We start from the raw sequence: 6,894 nt of genomic DNA, 5'->3' as shown, positions 1-6,894 counted from the left end.
GCTTTTCCCAAATTTCCATTAGGTACACGCGGTTTAATGTTTCACTGTCATTAAGGTCGATAAGTGAGGGGGAGGTTACACCCGGTCTATTTTGAAAGAAGGTGATAGGGCTGGTAGGAATTAAAATGACTGTCTGATTTCCGATCCCCAATTACGAGGACTGTTCGGAAAGTAAGGTACGACCGGTCGTGAAATGAAACCACACTGAAAATCAAAAATTTTTATTCGCAACAGTTAGGCACACCTTTCAGCTACCTCTCTAAATAGTCTCCGCTCTGACTTAAATATTTGTTGTGGCATTGTGCAAACTTTCCAGTACTCTCGTCACAGAAAGCAACCACCTGTGCTTTCCGCCAATTCTCTACGCTGATCAGCTTTTGTTGTTTGTGCTAAAATGTTGTCTTCGTTGACAGCGGTTCATGTGAGCAAAGATGAACAACAGAGCGAGCAGATGAAGGGCTGCATTGTAGGTGATCATACACTTCCCATCGGAAAAGCTGCAGCAGCGTCCTCATTGCCCTTCCAGAATGTGGCTGAAAACTGTCCTGTAGATAGAAATGCATGACCTTTATGTTATGTGGGCTGCCTAACTTCAGGCGAAATCTCTCATCTGATCCACATACATAGCGGCAGACACTGTTGTTTTAGGTATTTCTACGTGTTCACTTTGGGCTCTGAACTGAAAAGAGCGATATGAGGCGATCGATAAGCACACTAAATACACTGCCTAACACATCTGTGCAGAGTTCCATCGGATTTTCGCAGTGGTTTTCATCTTGCACCTAATCGGGCCTTAATTTTCAAATACACCTCGTAACAGGTGCATTTGATCTTCCGCTGTCTCTACCGTGGTCAGCAGTGGACCTCATCTCTTCTAGCGGGGATTTCTGATTATCGATTAAAGGGTTTTGGGAGGCAACAGTGGAGTTCTACAGAGCAGACGTCGGGCAGATCTGAATGTCCTGTTTTTCCATAAACACACACGTGGAAATGGGAGGCAGCCTATCACAATTAAAATATCTGATACTACGCAACTAACAATACCACAAACCTGACGGAGAAAACTTCTTGCTGCAGGATCAGACAAAAGGAACAATTTGCGATATAAACAAGCGTTCTGTTAACTCATCCCATCCTTCATCAGAGAAAGAGTATGTATATTAACAGATCATCTGTAATGTTTGTTATTCACGAGAAAGAGTAACCTGAGGGCCAGAAAGGTTCCGTACAAAGCATCATTGGGCAAGAATGGTTAGATTTGTCTTGCCTGCAGATAGATATGTAAAGTGTTGCGCTTATGAAGGCTGAGAACCAAAATGATCGCGGATACGTTACTTTTAATGCGATACAGTACTAACCGGAGTTGTAAGGTTCGTGGCTGCTGCTGAGAACCGTATAGGGAGCATACAAATAACGGCAACTTGTGTGCTACTGATCTCCACGGACCTGCTCCAACTAACGACTGCCATCATCTGAGGACTAGAGGGCATCACCCGCAGTTTCGTTACTGAGGGTACCGCAGCCCAGCCTTTGAGGCTGTTCATCACATTCCAGATTACTAAGAATATTTAAATCAAGGCCCGGAAAATTACTCCTCCCTCACGAGACAACAGTCTCCTGGTTAGGCAGCCTTACGGCGAAATCTGACTCCCGCTGGAAACTGGTTTGATATGGAACCACCGACGATTATTTTCATCGACTTTCCGAATATTAATCGGATCTAACTATGTGATATATCAAATGAGCCATAAATTGGCGTATAGTTTGAATTTACCGACACAAAAATAAAATATATTTTGTTATGATACTCTCCCTTTGCCAAAAAGGCTGGACAAGCTCACAGTCGTTCCTACCGCACGCCTTGGGGTTGACCAGAAAAAGTCTCTGCTCTACAGAGTATAAAAGGACAACATCCAATCCCTGCTGTGACGCTTCGACGCTTATATCCATGACGAAGGAGGCCGGACGCCATACCAGCATTTATATTTTGTAGCCATGTTGCGCAATAGACGTTGGTCCTTCATAGTTGAAAGTTTAATTATTTCGTAAGTGTGGCAGCATCTGCTTGCCTGCCAACAACGATCGCTATCCCCCTTGTCCTTCTGGGCATAAGTCTCTTTATGGTGTTGAGTGTACATTACTACTTACTCCAGAAGAACGTACACTACTGGCCATTAAAATTGCTACACCACGAAGATGACGTGCTACAGACGCGAAATTTAACCGACAGGAAGAAGGTGCTCTGATATTCAAATGATTAGCTTTTCAGAGCATTCACACAAGGTTGGCGATGGTGGCGACACCTACAACCTGCTGACATGAGGAAAGTTTCCAACCGATTTCTCATACTCAAACAGCAGTTGACCGGCGTTGCCTGGTGAAACATTGTTATGATGCCTCGTGTAAGGAGGAGAAATGCGTACCATCACGTTTTCGACTTTGATGAAGGACGGGTTGTAGCCTATCGCGATTGCGGTTTATCGTATCGCGACAATGCTGCTCTCGTTGGTCGAGATCCAATGACTGTTAGCAGAATATGGAATCGGTGGGTTCAGGAGGGTAATACGGAACGCTGTGTTGGATCCCAACGGCCTCGTATCACTAGCTATCGTGATGACAGGCATCTTATCCGAATGGCTGTAACAGATCGTGCAGCCACGTCTCGATCTCTGAGTCAACAGATGGGGACGTTTGCAAGACAACAACCATCTGCACGAACAGTTCGACGACGTTTGCAGCAGCATGGACTATCAGCTCACCATGGCAGCGGTTACCCTTGACGCTACATCCGAGACAGGAGCGCCTGCGATGGTGTAATCAACGACGAACCTGGGTGCACGAACGGCAAAACGTCATTTTTTCGGATGAATCCAGGTTCTGTTTACAGCATCATGATGGTCGCATCCGTGTTTGGCGATATCGCGGTGAGCGCACAATGGAAGCGTGTATTCGTCATCGCCATAGTGGCGTATCACTCGGCGTGATGGTATGGGGTGCCATTGGTAACACGTCTCGGTCACCTCTTGTTCGCATTGACGGCACTTTGAACACTGGACGTTACATTTCTGATGTGTTACGACCCGTGGCTCTGCCCTTCATTCGATCCCTGCGAAACCCTACATTTCAGCAGGATAATGCACGACCCCATGTTGCAGGCCTTGTACGGGCCTTTCTGGATACAGAAAATGTTCGACTGCTGCTCTGGCCAGAACATTCTCCAGATCTCTCACCAATTGAAAACGTCTGGTCAATGGTGGCCGAGCAACTCGCTCTTCACAATACGCCAGTCACTACTCTTGATGAACTGTTGTACCGTGTTGAAGCTGCATGGGCAGCTGTACCTGTACACGCCATCCAAGCTCTGTTTGACTCAATGCCCAGGCGTATCAAGGCCGTTATTGCGGCCAGATGTGGTTGTTCTGGGTACTAATTTCTCAGGATCCATGCACCCAAATTAGGTGAAAATGTAATCACATGTCAGTTCTAGAATGTTTCTCCAATGAATACCCGTTTATCATCTGCATTTCTTCTTGGTGTAGCAATATTAAAGGCTAGTAGTTTATGTTGAATGTCTTGAAAAGTTGCACACGTCAATCAAAGTGCAAGAGACTTATACAACGCACGCTGAACAGGTGGTAATGGTGTCACTGTGCAAAATTTTGGTGACTCATCGAGTGATGCGTTAGTAATACCTGTGTGATGGTACTGGTTAGCAGTATCGACTTATAGTAAGTGATAAGCTTTCGTACTCTCTCGTCAGATTGGCGCGGTCACGCTTCGCTGTGCTCAGTGCTACAGAATCAGCAGCTGCCTGTCTCCTACGGGTTTCACACACGCGCTGGAGCCCTCTAGACCCGACTCCGCCCTCCCCGCTGGCCAGCCCCTACACACTCGCCCCTTCTGCCTCCACAGGTTAATCTCGCTACATATGGGAAGGGGAGGACGCCTGGTAATCAGTTTAGGACGCCTTTGCACCTCTCACTAATTGACATCCGCCCTCGGTCGCCGGGCCTCGCTTTGCAGCGCACCCTCTGTGCCCTGCCCTGTAGTGATCACCCTCACCCCGTATTACCGACTAATTGCGAGAATATTTGCACAGGCACCCGAGTGCGGCTCGCTCGGACAGCGTATTCCAGTCTCCTTTGTTGCCTTTGCAATTCCATGCGACATTAGTTCTGAATTGGACGCAGCTCTCGTGTGAGATAGCAGCGCCAGACCGCGTCGAAATTCTGTTCGTCTCGTACGTGGGCCAGTGCAGCCACTTGTCATGTATTCGGCGCACAGTCTCACAGATATACAGGGTGTTACAAAAAGGTACGGCCAAACTTTCAGGAAACATTCCTCACACACAAAGAAAGAAAATATGTTATGAGGACATGTGTCCGGAAACGCTTACTTTCCATGTTAGAGCTCATTTTATTATTTCTCTTCAAATCACATTAATTATGGAATGGAAACACACAGCAACAGAACGTACCAGCGTGACTTCAAACACTTCGTTACAGGAAATGTTCAAAATGCAATCTTGTCATATGATGACATGTTGGAGACCGTGGCTGCTTTTGAAGACAAATGTTGATGGTGTTAGGACAGCAACCAGCCACAAATTTACTTTGAGTTCCTTTATTCAAAGGAAACCGTTACCAGTTTCTAATCGTTGCGATTCATCATCAGACGGTTTACATGCTTTCTTTCTGACATTTGGTGTGTTGTTATAGATTAATTGTCGTGACAATTAATCTTTAAAAACACACCAAATGTCAGAAAGAAAGCATGTAAACCGTCTGATAATGAATCGCAACGATTCGAAACCGGTAACGGTTTCCTTTGAATAAAGGAACTCAAAGTAAGTTTGTGGCTGGTTGCTGTCCTAACACCATCAACATAATGTTCAAAATGTCCTCCGTTAGCGAGGATACATGCATCCACCCTCAGTCGCATGGAGTCCCTGATGCGCTGATGCAGCCCTGGAGAATGGCGTATTGAATCACAGCGGTCCACAATACGAGCAGAAGAGTCTCTACATTTGGTACCGGGGTTGCGTAGACAAGAGCTTTCAAATGCCCCCGTAAATGAAAGTCAAGAGGGTTGAGGTCAGGAGAGCGTGGAGGCCATGGAATTGGTCCGCCTCTACCAATCCATCGGTCACCGAATCTGTTGTTGAGAAGCGTGCGAACATTTCGACTGAAATGTGCAGGAGCTCCATCGTGCATGAACCACATGTTGTGTCGTACTTGTAAAGGCACATGTTCTAGGAGCACAGGTAGAGTATCCCGTATGAAATCATGGCGGTGAATCGAGGAAGTACAGTACATACTGACGAAACTAAAATGAGCTCTAACATGGAAATTAAGCGTTTCCGGACACATGTCCACATAACATCTTTTCTTTATTTGCGTGTGAAGAATATTTCCTGAAAGTTTGGCCGTACCTTTTTGTAACTCCGTGTATAGTCAGCAACTACATTAGCTTATGCAATCATGCTCTCGTTTGAGTTGTACTGAATGTTAGGGGTGTCCACAGAAACTGCGTTGCTTCAGGGACGATGTGAACATGGTTGTCGCAGCTCATAACGAGCGGCACCTTGTAAAAAACGAAAGTAAGATAAGGAGTTTACTTCATGTAGACGACTTGGTCATACGAGAAGCAACTCCAGCTTGGAGTAGAGAAGAATGTGGAAGGAAACCAAAGTCCGGATGGTCGGGTGGCGATTTGGTCCACCGTCCATCAGAGTGCTAGTCCGCTTCTTAGTAACACGCCTTCTTGCGTGGTCGTGACACATTATCCGTTAACTTGTACCATCGGGGAAAATACTTTGCAGAAAAATGATGAAATCAGGCAGTCCATATTAATGATAGGGAGCAGGGTCGGCCTTGATACAGGTTAAATACATCGAAGCGCCAAAGGAACTTGTAAAGGCATGCGCATTCAAATACAGAGCTTTGTAAACAGGCAGGATATGATACTGTGTTCGGCAACGCCTGTATAAGACAACTAGTGACAGACGCAGTTGTTTGGTTACTGCTGCTACAATGGCAGGTTATCAAGATTTAAGCGATTATGAACGTTGTGTTAAAGTCGGCCACGACCGATGGGACACAGCATCTCCGGAGAAGCGAAGAAGTGGGGATTTTCCCGTACGAACATTTCACTAGTGTGCCATCAGTATCAGGAATCTGCTGAAACATCAAATCTCCGATATCGCTACGGCCGGAAAAAGATGTTGCAAGAACGGGACCAACGACGACTGAAGAGATTCGTTCAATGTGACAGAAGTGTAACCATTCCGAAAATTACTGCAGATTTCAGAAAATGGTTCAAATGGCTCTGAGCACTATGGGACTCAACATCTTAGGTCATAAGTCCCCTAGAACTTAGAACTACTTAAACCTAACTAACCTAAGGACATCACACACACCCATGCCCGAGGCAGGATTCGAACCTGCGACCGTAGCAGTCCCGCGGTTCCGGACTGCAGCGCCAGAACCGCACGGCCACCGCGGCCGGCGCAGATTTCAATACTGGGCCATCAACAAGTGTTAGCGTGCGAACCATTCAATGAAACATCATCGATATGGGCTTTCAGAGCCGAAGACCCACTCATGTACCCTCGATGACTGCATGACACAAAGTTTTACGCTTCGCCTGGGCCCGTCAACACCGAAATTGGACTGTTGATGAATGGAAACATGTTGCCTGGTCGGACGGCTCTCGTTTCGAATTGTATCGAGGGGATGGACATGTACGAGTATGGAGACAACCTCATGAATCGGTGGACCCTGCATGTCAGCAGGGTACTGTTCAAGCTGGTGGAGGTTCTGCAGTGGTGTGAGGAGTCTGCAGTTGCAGTGAAGTGGGATCCCTGATATCTGTAGAAACGACTCTGACCGATGA

The sequence above is a fragment of the Schistocerca cancellata genome, chromosome 1 (genome assembly GCF_023864275.1).
Source record: "Schistocerca cancellata isolate TAMUIC-IGC-003103 chromosome 1, iqSchCanc2.1, whole genome shotgun sequence".
In the NCBI taxonomy this organism is placed as follows: domain Eukaryota; kingdom Metazoa; phylum Arthropoda; class Insecta; order Orthoptera; family Acrididae; genus Schistocerca; species Schistocerca cancellata.
Note: the sequence above shows the minus strand (reverse complement) of the source record.